Source organism: Hemitrygon akajei, chromosome 21 (genome assembly GCF_048418815.1).
Source record: "Hemitrygon akajei chromosome 21, sHemAka1.3, whole genome shotgun sequence".
In the NCBI taxonomy this organism is placed as follows: Eukaryota; Metazoa; Chordata; class Chondrichthyes; order Myliobatiformes; family Dasyatidae; genus Hemitrygon; species Hemitrygon akajei.
In genome coordinates, this window is record NC_133144.1 from 52,723,969 (window position 1) to 52,739,300 (window position 15,332).

At 39.2% G+C, this 15,332-nt stretch overlaps 1 protein-coding gene across 1 annotated transcript in view; it reads left to right on the forward strand.

The window, feature by feature from the left end:
- Window positions 1-12,143: 12,143 nt before the first annotated feature.
- LOC140714308 (very long chain fatty acid elongase 5-like) overlaps window positions 12,144-15,332 on the forward strand; it is a 40,041-nt gene continuing 36,852 nt past the window's right edge. Inside the window, exon 1 of the mRNA XM_073025426.1 lies at window positions 12,144-12,309. The gene's annotated coding sequence lies outside the window, so the exon portion shown is untranslated. The remainder of the gene's footprint in view (window positions 12,310-15,332) is intronic.

The following is a 15,332-nucleotide window of genomic DNA, read 5'->3' on the forward strand; positions in this document are numbered from 1 at the left end:
AGTCTGCTCTTCTCAAGAAAGTTCTGTTTGTGTGCACCATACCTCAATCAAAACAACTTTCAGAGGACCTTGGAAGAATTGTAGAGATGTATGAAGCTGGAAAAGGCTACAAAGGCATTTCTGAAGACCTGAGTGTTCATCAGTCTGCAGTAAGAGAAATTGTCTACAAATGGAGGAAATTTAGTATTGTTGGTACTCTCCCTAGAAGTGGACATCCTGCAAAGATCACACCAAGAGTACAACGTGCAATGCTGAAGGAGGTGAAAAAGAGCCCAAAGGTAATGGCAAGAAATTGCAAAAATCTCTAGAACATGCTGAAGTCTCCGTCCATGTGTCCACTATGAGAAAAACACTGAACAAGAACGGTCTTAATGGAAGGACACCACGGAGGAAAACACTGCTGTCCAAAGAAAATTTTGGTGCAGGTCCCATGTTTGCAAAAGAACGTCTGGATGTTCCACAACACTTCTGGGATAATGCTCTGGACAGATGAGACAAAAGTTGAACTTTTTGGCAGAAATGCACACTGCTACCTTTGGAGGAAAAGGGGCACTGAACACCTACACCAATACTGATCCCAACTGTGAAGCATAGTTTGGAGCTGCTTTGCTGCCAAAGGACCTGGACAGCTTACTATCGTTGCAGGAGCGATCAATTCAAAATTTGTATCATGACATTTCACGGGAGAGTGTCAGGGTGGCGGTCCATCACCTGAAGTTTAATAGAAGTCGACTGATGCAACAAGATAATGATCCAAAACACGAGCAAATCAACAACAGAATAGTTTAAAAGAAGAAAATTAATGTTTTGGAATTAAAGTTACATTGCAGACCTTTAATTGAGATGCTGCCGCATAACCTGAAGAAGGCTGTTCATGCAAGGTATCCCAGAAATACTGATGAACTGAAACAGTTTTATATGGAGGTCTAAAATTCCTCCCCGTTGTGTGAGTCTGATCAGCAGCTACAGGAAATGCTTGATAAAGTTATTGCTGCTGAAGGAGGTTCTACCAATTATTAAAATACAAGGCTTCACATACTTTTTCCAGCCAGGACTGTGGATGATTAAACATTGTGTTCAATAAAGGCATGAAAAGTATAATTGTGTTAAGCAGATTATGTTTGTCTATTATTGTGACTTAGATGAAAATCAGAAATATGAATAATTAATACAGAAAACCAAGTAATTGCAAAGGGTTCACAAACTTTTTCTTGTGACTTTCCAGAATGCTGGAGGAACCCAGCAGGGCAGGCAACAGCCTTGGAAAGGAATAAAGAGTCAATGTTTGGCCAAGACTATTAATGTGCTGCTGTGAAAGAAACTGCCATACAGAACCCATTCTGTTTTGGGTTTAAAGTTGAATTAACTTTTACTTTGGGAATTGGTTAGAAACAACCCAGGTTAAAGTTCTGGATACTTGCCCACTTCACTGCAGCAACTGTGGTGGAATTCCCTTGCCAGATAAACCCCAAGTTAGGTTGGGGAGCCCTATTGCTACTGGAAAGCATTGCGTATGATGTCCATCTCACTTTGAATATCTTATTTAACTATTTGATTATATTTAAGGAGAAGTTATTTGGCCCAACACATAAATGAGCAGAAACACAATTCATTGTTTCCTGGAAAACACCCCATGATTTCTTTCTTTGAACTGCCTTTTTCAGTTTACTATGCCAAACTATTCCAGTAAGTCACTTGGTGGTTTAGAATAAAAGTTATTTCAATGCCTCAGCTTTTACAGTATCTGAGAAACAGACTCACAGAGAAGAGGTCAAGCTGCCTCCTTTCACCTTGTCTCTATTCATTGGTGGTAGGTCTCTATTCATTGGAGTTAGGTCTCTATTCATTGGAGCGTAGAAGGTTGAGGGGGGATTTGATCGAGGTATTTAAAATTTTGAGAGGGATAGATAGAGTTGACGTGAATAGGCTGTTTCCATTGAGAGTAGGGGAGATTCAAACAAGAGGACATGATTTGAGAGTTAGGGGGCAAAAGTTTAAGGGAAACACGAGGGGGTATTTCTTTACTCAGAGAGTGATAGCTGTGTGGAATGAGCTTCCTGTAGAAGTAGTAGAGGCCAGTTCAGTTGTGTCATTTAAGGTAAAATTGGATAGGTATATGGACAGGAAAGGAGTGGAGGCTTATGGGCTGAGTGCGGGTAGGTGGGACTAGGTGAGATTAAGAGTTCGGCACGGACTAGGAGGGCCGGAATGGCCTGTTTCCGTGCTGTGATTGTTATATGGTTATATAATTGTCCTGGATTCTGTGGAAGAATATATCTAAGTGTTATCCTTGATCGCTTTCCAGTAGTCAGTTGGAGAGTGTTTTATTGACTGGATCTCAGATTCAGTGTGCAGGAATATCTTGCCTTCAATTGCTTTTCAGGCAGTGGTTGGAGACCAGTCTCCACTTGAGCATAGCAGCTGAAAGTCTGATGCCTAGAATTCTCCCTCTGTTTACTTGAGTAAAATAAATGAACACTGGCCTGGAACCACTGAGTGCCACAATGACACTGCTTCAACAGCCAAGGTATACACAGTGGCCACTTCATTGAGTAAATTTGCTCATTAATTCAAATATTTAATCAGCCAATCATGGGGCAGCAACTCAATGCATAAAAACATGCAGCTGTGGTCAAGAGGTTCAGTTGTTCTTCACCCCAAACATCTGTGTGGGGAAGAAATGTGATCTAAGTGATCTACCGTGGAATGATTGTCCGGGTCATTTGAGTATCTACGAAACAGCTGATCTCCAGGGATTTTTATGTGTAATAGTCTACAGAGATTTTTCAGAGAGTGGCAAGAAAGCCAAAAGAGAAAAAAATCCAAAGTGTGGCAATTCTGGTGGCAAAAACACCTTGTTAATGAGAGAGGTCAGAGGCAGACTGGTTTAAGATAACAGAAAGGTAATAGTACCTCAAATAACTATGTGTTACACTAGGTAATTAATAACGTGGCTACAAGTGTAGCTCAAGTGAGTGCTTCCATGTAAAGTCTGCATGTTTTGCCCGTGCCTGCATGCCTTTTCACATATCTCAAAATCATACATGTTGATTGATTGGGCACTGTATATTGTCCCTCATATGTAGTGAGTGCCAATGTAAATGGTTCTTAATGGGTTGAAAGGTCTGTTTTTCTACTCAGCGACTATAGTCTGCTTGCAAGATGGCTGGTTTGTAAACACAAAATGCTGGAAATCCCAAGCAGCACATACAAAATGCTGGAGAAACTCAGCAAGTCAGGCAGCATCTACAAAAATGAATGAATAGTCAACCTTTCAGGCTGAGACCCTTCTCCAGAACCAAAAAGGAAGGGAAAAGATGCCAGAATAAAAAGGTGGGGGAAAAGGAAAGGAAGCTATAGAAAGTGATAGGTGAAGCCAGGTGGGAGGGAAAGGTAAAGGGCTGGAGAAGAAGAAATTTGATAACAGGAGAATGGACCATAGGAGAAAGGAAAGAAGGAGAGGTCCAGGAGGAGGTGAGAAGAGGACAGAGGCCAGAGTGGAGAAGAGGGAAGGGGAGGGGAAGGAGGAATCAATATTCATGCCATCAGGTTGGAATCTGCCCATTTGGAATATAAGGTGTTACTCCTCCACCCTGAGGGTGACCTCATCTTGGCACATGAGGAGGCCATGGACTGACAGATCAGAAATGGAATGGGAATTGGAATTAAAATATTTGGCCCCCGGAAAGTCCTGCTTTCGGCAGATGGAGTGGAGATGCCCAGTGTAGCAGTCCTTCAGTTTACAGAGGGTCTCAACAATGTAGACAAAACCATCGGGAGCACTGGATACAATAGACAACCCCAGCAGATTCACAGGTGAAGTGTTGCCTCACCTGGAAAGACTGTTTGTGGCCCTGAATGGAGGTGAGGAAGGAGGTGAATGGGCAGGTATAGCACTGACACCATCTGCAGGATGGCTAATTGGCAGATTTGACAATCAAGCACTCATCTACGTTTACCTTATGCTAATCTCATTTTATTCTGCCCACATTTTCACCACTGCTTTTGCCACTCATTAAACACCAGGAGCAATTTACAGAGACAGTCAACTTGCTAAATCACATGTCTCTGAGATCCAAGGACATGCTCAGCAATGTGGACTATAGAAGGTTGGGAAACAGTGACACACACTCCCTCTCCCCTGAATATATTGAGGGATATACTCTCAAAGCCATATATTGAAGCCTCCCCACCACTGAGGACATCTTCAAAATGCAATGTTTTAAGATCATTAAGGACCTTACCATCGGAGACATCTTCTCTTGTTATTACCACCATCAGGGAGGAGTTACAGGAACTTGAATACCCACACTCATTATATTTTAGGCACAGCTCCTTCTGCTCTGCCATCAGATTTCTGATTGGACAGTTGTTATATACCCCTAGGGTTAATTTTTTCTGTGGACTGTCACTTTAAGATGCCGAGAGAATGAGTCTGACTTTTGGACACTGCTGAGTTTCGGCTGACTGCAGAGTTGCTTGGTTACAATGGTGAGAGAGGTGGAGTTATTTGATGGACAATGAACGTTTATGGTTTCTCACGGCTTGTTTTGAATATACAAGGACACAGAGACACACACAGAAAGCCACATGCTTAGAGTCAAGATGGATTCAGTCAATGGAAGACACCAGCGAGTCAGTCGCTGGTTTAAACTTTCAGTAGTCCAAAGGGGTGAGTTGAGATCGATCCAGAATATTGATAGATGACTCTCACAAGTTGCTGCAACTAGAAGTTTGCAGAGAGGAGAGGTGAGGAAGGTTTGAAACAGAAGAAACCTAGTGACAAAGGATCACTGTTTGGACTCCCTGTCCAAGTAGCCCGTGAAGGTGAGTTTGTTTCCATTCAAATACGAAAGTGTGATTGTCACAGAGTTAATCCACAGGAGTGGGTTCATTGGTGAGGGGAAACCCTTGTGTATACCATGTGTGTGTTTACCCTTTGCCTGGGTGTGGTAGTTCACTGAAGAAAGGCACCCCTGTGGCAAATCACTGTTGGAGTTATTTTGTATATCGTGGAACTGGATAAGTGGCTATCACATTGTGTGTGATTGGGGTAACCTTGTGGAATCTACTGGTGTGTCGACCCTTGTCTGGATGATGGTTTCCTTGAAGAGGGTTTCCTTTGTGATAAGCTACTGTTGGTGATATTTTGTGTGAGGATTCAGAGGACAACGGGAAGATCAACGACACCTGTTTGTTTGGATTACAAATATCTCTCACTTAAAATTCCATGGATTGAACTGAACAGAACTTTCTTACTTACCATCGTAAGACTGTAACTCTTGCCACCTGAGCTTGAATAAGTTTGGGATCTTTATTTTTACACCTATATATATATAATAGTGCTAATCCTTGGTTTACCTGGTTTAAGTTACTATATGCTGTAGTTACTAATAAAATAGTGTTTTGTTAACACCAAAACCAGCCTCCAGGTGTGTTCTATTGCTGCTGAAACATTTTAGTGTTGCGTGCATGTAAGAGGTACTTTCCCCAGGGTTGCATGTATGCAGCACAATGAACTCATGAATACTATCTCACTATCCCTCATTTGCGCTGCTTATTATTCTCATTGTACTGATGCTGTAAAACAACATAACTTTTGCCAGGATGATAAACCTAGCTTTGATTCTCCATATGTCCCTCCAAAAGTTTAAGTTAAAATCCCTGACTGTGCCTGTGCTGTTGTTCTGTGTTATAAGCTATGGTGAAGTGGTAGTGGTATCTTGCTCTAGATAAGGGGTTCCCTACCTTTTTAATGCCTTGGACCAATAACATTAAGCATGGGGGTGGGGGGGGGGGGGTGTCTACGTACTCCTGGTTGGGAACCCGCGGTATAGAATGAGCTGGGGAATTTGCAGCTAAGTAGTTAATTAGTTCCAAAATTTAATTTCTTCTCTTTTAATGTCTCCTTTTTTCCTTTACAAGTTGGCTGGGTCCTGTTGGAGTCTGTGATCTACAGCTGCACTCAAACTGTGGTTCTTCACGGTGGTGGGTTTTCGCTCTCAGAACTCACCATGCGGCCATGTGATTTCGATGTCTCCAGGCGTGGCCTGGAAGACGTACACCTTCGGGTTGCGGCGCCGTGGATGACACGATTACTCACCGGTGTCAACCTAAGTGTCATGGGACATTGAAACATCATGACAGCAGTGTATGCTGCTGTCGAGAGAAAATCCTCGAGTGAGTGGTCACTCCCTCTTAATGGTAAGTGAGAGTCTGCTGGCCCTTGAGTTGGGGGGACTTGAGTAAGCGATGTTGCAGATCGTAACATCGAAACGACTGTTTTTTAGTGATTATATTCTTTTTTTTTACAACTAAGTATATTAAGAAGCGTGGTTTTTAGTTTAGTGATTATAATTTTAAAGTCGGGGTGGTTTTTTTTAATATATATTCTTTATATACAGAGTGGTCTTCCGCTGATATGGGGGTAGAATTAGTCTCATTTTTTCCTTTTTCTAGCCATATTTTGGCTTTTTTTCTTTTTCATGTGGGGGTGGGGGATGGTCTGTTTTCTAATTTTATTTTTCTTTTATCAGTTTGTTTTAGTTTTTTTATTTGGGCTGTTTCTGAACTACAAATATGTCTACGATGTCGTCACTTCCGGGTCCGCTCTTTATTTTTGTTCCTCGTCCGGGTACATGAGTTTATAATTTGGTTAACCTTTTCTATACCAAAGGGTTGACTTTAGAAGCATGGCTCAGACCATTAATTTTGTGTCTTGGAATACTAATGGTTTAAACCATCCGATTAAACGAAAGAAGATTTTCAAAGTATTCCAAAGACTTAATGCTCATATCATTTTTGTACAAGAAACTCATGTGAGGAAGGAGGACAAATATCACTTTTTTAGGTCTTGGCGGGGTCAACAGTATCATTCGAATTCGAATGCCAAAGTTAAGGGAGTTTCAATTTTTATTGACTCCTCTATTGTATTTGTTCAACACGATATCCTTTCAGATCTGAATGGTAGATTTTTGTTAATTACGGGTTTACTTTGTAATAAAAAGGTTGCTATGGTTAATGTTTATGCTCCAAATGTAGATTGTCCTGATTTTTTTAAGTCCTTATTTATTTCTTTACCTAATCTAAATGAATATAAGTTAATAATGGGTGGTGACTTTAATTGTTGTTTAAATCCTTTGATGGACAAATCTATATCTATTCAGACTTTACCCAATAAGTCGGCCACTTGTATTAACTCCTTTTTGACTGATAATGGAATGTTTGATATTTGGAGATTTCGGCATCCTAACGACAAAGAGTTTTCTTTTTTCTCACATGTTTATCATTCCTATTCGAGAATTGATTATTTTTTTATTGACTCTTGTTTTATTCCTTTGGTAATTGGTTGTAATTATGATATTATAGCTATCTCTGACCATGCTCCATTAAAACTTTCTATTAAATTTATGGATACAGCTTCTAATGTTAGACAATGGCGATTTGACTCTACCTTATTGCAAGATCCGGACTTTATTAAATTTATGAAGGAGCAGATCGATTTCTTCTTTTCAACTAATTCCACGGATGATATTTCTTGCGGAACACTTTGGGACACTTTTAAAGCGTATATACGTGGACAGATTATCTCTTACTCTGTTGGTCTGAGAAAACGCATTAAGAAGGAAACTCTTTTATTGGTTGATAAAATTAAAGAGATTGACAAGAAATATTCGATCACTCCTAGTAAGGAGCTTTACAAACAAAGGGTTGAACTTCAAATGGAACATAGTTTATTACTTACATCTCCGATTGAAAATCAATTAATGAAAACCAGATCTGATTTTTATATACATAGTGATAAATCGGGTAAACTGTTAGCTAGTCAGTTGAAGAATGTTTTGGTTAAACGTCAAATCACTAAGATTCGTCAGCAGAATGGGGATTTGACAGTTAATCATGATGAGATAAATAAGTCATTTCAAGACTTTTATACCTCCCTGTATCAATCGGAATTCCCTCAGGATCATAATACCATGTGTGATTTCCTTGGGAAATTGAATTTTCCAAAATTATCATCTGATGATCTTTCAATATTAGATACTTCGATTGTGGATGCAGAAATTAAAGGGGTTATTTCCTCAATGAATTCTGGGAAAGCACCAGGTCCAGATGGGTATACAGTAGAATTTTTAAAATGTTTTTCCGCTACTCTTTCTCCTTGGTTATGCAGGGTTTTTGAAGAAGCAATTAGATTGGGGAATTTGCCACAATCTTTTTATAGAGCTTCCATTTCTTTAATACTGAAGAAAGATAAAGACCCTACTGACTGTGCATCCTATAGACCAATATCTTTATTGAATGTGGACTCCAAGATCTTTTCCAAGTTACTGGCTTCCAGGCTGGAGAAGGTATTACCCCAAATTATTTCGGAAGATCAAACCAGTTTTATTAAAAATCGCTATTCTTTTTTCAATGTTAGGAGATTACTGAATATTGTTTATACTCCTTCACATAGCACTTCAGAATGTGTTATTTCATTAGATGTGGAGAAAGCATTTGATAGAGTTGAATGGCCTTACTTATTTTATGTGTTGGAGAAGTTTAATTTTATTCCGACATTCATTTCTTGGATTAAACTGATTTATCACACTCCAGTAGCCTCGGTGTTTACTAATAATCAAAGATCTCCCTTTTTTCGTTTATTTCGGGGCACTAGACAAGGTTGTCCTCTTAGCCCTTTACTATTTAACATTGCTTTAGAACCTTTGGCAATTGCTATCAGAGAATCACAGGATATTTCGGGTATTAATCGTGGGACAGATATTCATAAGGTATCTTTGTATGCAGATGATTTACTATTATTCATTTCTAACCCTGAGAAATCTATTCCAGCAGTTCTATCATTGTTGGCTCAATTTAGTGAGTTTTCTGGGTATAAGTTAAATCTTAATAAGAGTGAATTGTTTCCTTTGAATAGACAGGTCCCAAGTTATGGAAATTTACCTTTTAAATTAGTTAATGACTCTTTTACTTACTTAGGGATTAAAATCACAAAAAACCATAAAGAATTATTTAGGTTTAATTTTTTACCCTTAATTGATCAGATTAAAGGCTTGTTTACTAACTGGTCACCATTATCTTTATCTCTGATAGGTAGGATTAATGCTATTAAGATGGTTATTTTACCTAAGTTTTTATATATTTTTCAAGCGGTACCAATTTTTATTCCGAAATCTTTTTTTACTAATGTTGATTCAAAAATTTCCTCATATATATGGCAGAATAAAAATCCCAGGTTAGGTAAAATATACTTACAGAAGACAAAGAAGAAAGGTGGGTTGGCATTACCTAATTTCAGATTTTATTATTGGGCAGTTAATATTAGATATTTGTTATGTTGGTTGAAAGACTGGAATGGTTCTTTTGGCCCTCATTGGGTGAGTTTGGAAATTAAATCAGTACCAGGTTATGCTCTGGGTTCTATTTTAGGGACTTCTCTCCCTTTTGCTCTTTCTAAATTGCCGAAACGAATTGACAACCCGATAGTTAAATATTCCTTACGTATATGGTTTCAATTTCGGAAATTTTTCGGGTTGACTCAATTCGTTTTAAATATTCCTATTGTATCTAATTGTTTTTTCCACCCTTCAATTATAGATCAAGATTTTTTGGCTTGGAAAACTAAGGGTTTACTAAGATTTTCTGATTTATTTTCGGACAATTGTTTTATGTCTTTTGAGCAATTATCTAATAAATATAATTTGCCTAGATTTCATTTTTTTAGATACTTACAGGTTAGGCATTTTTTAAGTACGGTACTTCCTACGTTTCCAAATTTTGTCTCTTCAGATATTTTGGAGAGTTTGTTCGAATTAAACCCTTTTCAAAAAGGGCTTATATCAAAACTTTATAATATAATTATGAAGATACGTTCAGAGCCCCTTTATAAAACAAAAAATGATTGGGAAAGAGAGCTTAATCTTATTATTCCTATTGAGAATTGGGATAGAATTCTTCAATTAGTTAATACATCATCTATATGTGCCGAACATTCATTAATACAATTTAAGGTCGTACATAGGGCCCATATGTCCAAGGATAAATTAGCTCATTTTTATTCTTATATACACCCTATTTGTGATAGATGTCAATTTGAAATCGCGTCTTTAACTCACATGTTTTGGTCATGTCTGCTTTTGAAAAAATATTGGAAAGATATTTTTGATATTATCTCTGCGGTATTGAACATCGATTTACAACCCCATCCTATTACCACAATTTTTGGTTTACCAATGATGGACTCACTTCATTTATCTTCTTCCGCCTGTCGAATGATTGCATTTCTCACTTTGATGGCTAGAAGATCTATTTTGTTGAATTGGAAGGAAATTAATCCTCCCACTGTATTTCATTGGCTTTCTCAAACTATGTTATGTTTAAATTTAGAAAAAATTAGAAGTGGTGTATTCGATACCTCTATTAAATTTGAAGAGATATGGAGACCATTTATTCAGTATTTTCATATGATGTAATATGACCCTGTTCCAAGCTTATTGGATTTTCCAGCTTTAATCTTATTTATGTTGAGAGGATCGGAGTTGACGACACTGATGATTATGTATTCTTGTGAGATATTATAAACAGCCCTTTTTTTTCCTTTTTAGTTTTTCTTTTTTTTTCTTTCTTTTGCTTCTTTTTTCTTCTTCATTAGTTATTAGATTAGTAGTTTAGTCAATTTTGCAATCTTTTTTTTCTTTTTTCTGTTTTTTTATACCATATATTATGAAATACCTAGATTTACCTTGTTCATACATATACTGTATGGTCCATGTTTTGGGAAAACTCATTTATACTGTAATCATTGCTTATGTATTCTTTCATGTGTAATGGGAATTTGTATGTTTCTAATCCCTTTATTAATATATTAATTGTATTTTGTTCATAATATTATTAATAATAAAGAGATTGAAAAAGAAAGAAAGAAACGACTGTTGGTCTCCCTCTCGTCTGTTGTACGAGCGATATCTCTCTGTCCCTCACCAGTGAAAGCAAGAGACCCTGTCTGAGTTGTCGAAGTGTTGCAACAGACAGTGGTTTTTGATGGACTCTAGATTATGGCCTCTGGGGTGGGGGGCTTTGCTATTGCTTGCATGGTGGGTGGTGGGGCTGATGCTTTTGCCGCTGTTTGTGCGTGGGAGGGTGCTAACGTTTTTCTGTCATTCATTCTTTGGGTTCTTTTGTTTTGTGGATGTCTAGGAAGAGTAAGGATTGCAGGTTGTATACTGTGCACATTCGCTGATGTTAAATTGAACCTTAGAAGAAGAAAAAAAACAAACGGCCGGGGTAACTCAGTGGGTCAGGCAAAATCTGCGGAAGGAAACGGAAAGTCAATGTTTTGAGTCAAAAGCAATGAATCACAAGACCTGCCAGTCTGTTTACTTCCTTAAAAGATTGTAGAATTGTCACCACTCTAACTTCAACAGGTACACTGTTGAATGTATCGGTTGCACCGTGGTCTGGTACAACAATTCGAAATCACACGAATTTAAGGACAGCGGACTCAGTTCAGTACATAATGGCGCCACATCTCTCACCATTAAAAGTGCATAGGGCGCTGCCCCGAGATGGCAACACCTGTCATCATAAATCTCCACCATCCAGTCCATGCCATCTTCTTGCAGTTACCATTAGGCTGGAGGTACTGAAGCCAAAGTCCCACACCACCGGTTTCAAACACAGCTCCTTCCCTTCAACCCTTTGGTTCTTGAAGCAATCTGCACAACCCTAATCGCTACCTCAGTACGGCAATATAATGCCCACTTAACATCACAGTGGATATTTTTCTCATTCTAATTGTGTTCTCGGTTTATTTTACGTTTTTTTGTGAATATCGTGTGTCTGATGCCATGTGTCTGTAATGTTGCTGCAAGTAACTTTTTCATTGTACCTGTCCATACGTGTTCTTGCACATATTACAACAAAAACCTGCACAAAACCGTGGTAGGCGTCAGCGTCGACAGACACCAGTTTTTACTGTTAAAATAGTCGGTGACTGTGAACAACAAAACCAGACGCAACTTAATTGTAGTTCCCGGTTAAATGCTCCCCACTTTACCACCGCACCAGTCTCCTTCCCCATAAACACGAGCAATTCTGCAGATGCTAGAAATCCCCTGTTCTCAGATTGTTAGTAGATTCTGGCGCTCTTTCGCAAATTTAATTCCGTTTCACTTCCTGATTGGTTCATTTCTGGAAAAACACTAAACGTCACGGTTTGCCAGAGAGATTTGTTCCGGGAACATCAACAGATACGTGGGTACAGGAGGCCGCGAGTGACAGTCTCGGGCATAAAATCGTTTTTTTATCGTAAGTTTTGCTCCGTTACTTTGTAACTTCAGTAATCTTATGTCTTTTAAAACAGGCAAGTACATTAACTTTCTGTTCTTGGGCGCCGCTAGTTCACGCCTGGATCGCTCCCACACAAAGATCTGAAAATAAAAGACCAGGAACGCTTGCAAAAATAAAGTTTGGAACGAGCTGGGAAATTTAGTACCGTTCAAACGTTTGCATGTTTGTCGAAAGAATTCTTGTGTCCTGTGCTAAAAGAATCTGCGGTTAAGTGTGCCTCACCTTCTGTAATCTGGTTTGGTAGGTCCTGGGTTTTGCTTCACACACTGATGAATCTGGGGGCTGGATCAAATGAGCTGAATGAGTGTTGAGAAGCTGTTTTATCTGCAGAGAATCTCTCGCCTCTTTCCCATCCTACAAGACATTTCTGTCAATACTGCACACTTCTAGTGTCTATAATTTACACTCCCAGTACGCTTTGCCTAATTGATTCAACGTAAACTGACACCAGCTGTTTTATTTAAAACAAAACAAGTGCTTCTCTGCCAACAGTGAAAGCTCACTCGGTCGATCACCTTGGACACCTTCTCAGTTGCTGGGTTCTCAACCTCATGATATCCAGAATTATTTGATGTAGATAAAGTGGCAGATTTATCTCAAGGTCACGGTCAGTGTAAACACGTTCGGTGTTCGTGAAACGGGATTATAGTTGAAGCAATGACGCCAAGGTGGTTCCAAGTGGTTCGACCATATCTAGCAAAAACTAGTCATCGGTAGCATGACCGGGTTGGATTTAGCTTAGTCGTGTTCTCGCCATGTAGACATTAAAGAGCTGGTTTGCAACTTTCATGTTGATGAGGGCGTGATGAGGGAACCTGCAGTGGGTAATAAATATAAACACTAGAGATTCTGCAGATGCTGGAAAGCCAGAGTAACACACACAAAATGCTGGAGGAACTCAGCAAGTCGGGCAGCATCTATGGAAAAGGCCAAGACCCTTCACCGGGACTGGAAAGGAAGGGGAGGGGATAGCCAGAATAATGGAGTGTTTAATATATATATAGTACAAATGAACCTAAAATATGCAGTATAATCTTTTTATGTATTTGTACTCTGAAATGGGCAACACACCAATTTGTGTAACGTTGCTGCCAAGTTATATACATATATGTAGATTGTAAATACAGCTCTTGATCATAATTACACCTGCACGTGACAACATCTGTCAAAAGAGCATAATTTTAGCAACTATGTTTAACATGAATTTCCTAACCTGTAGCCATTTAGTGGTAATGTATTTCCTTGAAGTATCTGGGCAAAGGTATTACAGTGGATTCCAGTTAATTGGACAAATCCAGGCCAGTACATTTTGGCCCAATTAAGCGGGTGCCCCAATTCGCAGAAGTTTCATGGAAATAGTTTAAAAGGTATAAAAATGACAAATTATCATTTAACAGAGTAACAAATTAAATGAAATACAGAACAAATTAGAACACTACCAATACTACTAATATAAAACCGTGTATTAGTTCCTAATGCTTATCGACGGAGGAATTCTTCCAGTGCATGCTGCTGTGTTATTTTGATTGACTGTAGATAAACAAAATCATCACAGATTATTACTCGCCAACTGTCTGTGACAAAATCAGTACTTTTGGAATACAAACACACGTGATGCAATATAAGAGCTGTTCGCTCTAAGCTCGGAGTAGTGTCTAACAGCCAGATGACTGACACTAGTTAGAAAATGTTCGGCAGCAGTCTTCTGCCCCAGTTAAGCAGCATAGCGTCCCAAATAAATGAAGGGAATCTTAGCAATTTTGCTGACTAATTTTCTTTAAGCATTGTCTCAAATAAGCGGCTTTTAACCAATGACCCAATTAACTGGAATCCATTGATTTTCCCTTGTGATGCTCCACACAGATAATCCACGTCCTTGAGGTTATGACAGAAGTTCTGTAACAGAAGGGCAACTTCTGTTGCCAGTGTTGCAATAATCAAATTCATTGAAGTAATACAATACCCAAGTTAAAAATGATGCCCAACAGATTAAAATTCTAAAGTAAGTTGCTTTTCTGAAAGGATATTTAATGTTCATAATTCTTCCAGCCATAGCAGGCGTTTAAAACTTTCTAAGGTTCTCTGTGATCTAATCCTGCACATGTCATAGTGTTCTCTCTTGTATCAACAGTGGGCACATTGATGTTACCCTTGGCCACACTGACTGCAGATTACATTATTTTAAAAGCACCTCTGTTGGGTAACTGCAGTTCGTATATAAGTTGTTTTAAATTGTTTGGAGTATTGTGAGCAGTTCTGGTTGCTGAACTAAAGGAAGATGTCATTATGCTGGAAAGGGTGCAGAATAGGGGATGTGTGTTAGCCTGGTGGTTAGTGTAATGCTATTACAGTGCTGGAGACCTAGGTTCAATTCCCACCGTACTTGTAAAGAGTTTGTATGTTCTCCCCATAACCGTGTGGGTTTCCTCCCACAGTCCAGTGATGTACGCGTTGGTAGATTAATTGGTCACATAGGTGTAATGGGACAGTGTGAGCTCACTGGGCCAGAAGTTCCTGCTACTGTGTCGTATCTCTAAAAACATAAATGTAAATTTAAAACTTCTTGAGGCTGTAACCAGGACTGGAGGACCTGATAGCCTGGAGCATTTTTCCCTGGAGTGTAGGAGGCCGAGGGGTGACCTTGTAAAATCATGAGGGATGTAGATAAGGTGGACGGACACAGTCTTTTTCCCAGAGTAAGGGAGTCTAAAGGACACGGATTTAAGGTGAGAGCTGAACCAATCGTTTCTTTCACATCCACTTCCATGTTCTCGGACTCTTACCTCTCCTGATTATTTTTGCTTTTGCGTATCTTTTTGCAGAGCCTCCCAGCTGCTCATTTCATCCTCCGTCCCTATGGACCTACCTTCTCCTTCAACTCTTCTCACCTATCACCTGACAGCTTGTACCACTTTCACTGCCCCCACCTTCTTTTTCTGGCTCTTGCCCCTTCCTTTCCAATCCCGATGAAGAGTCTTAGC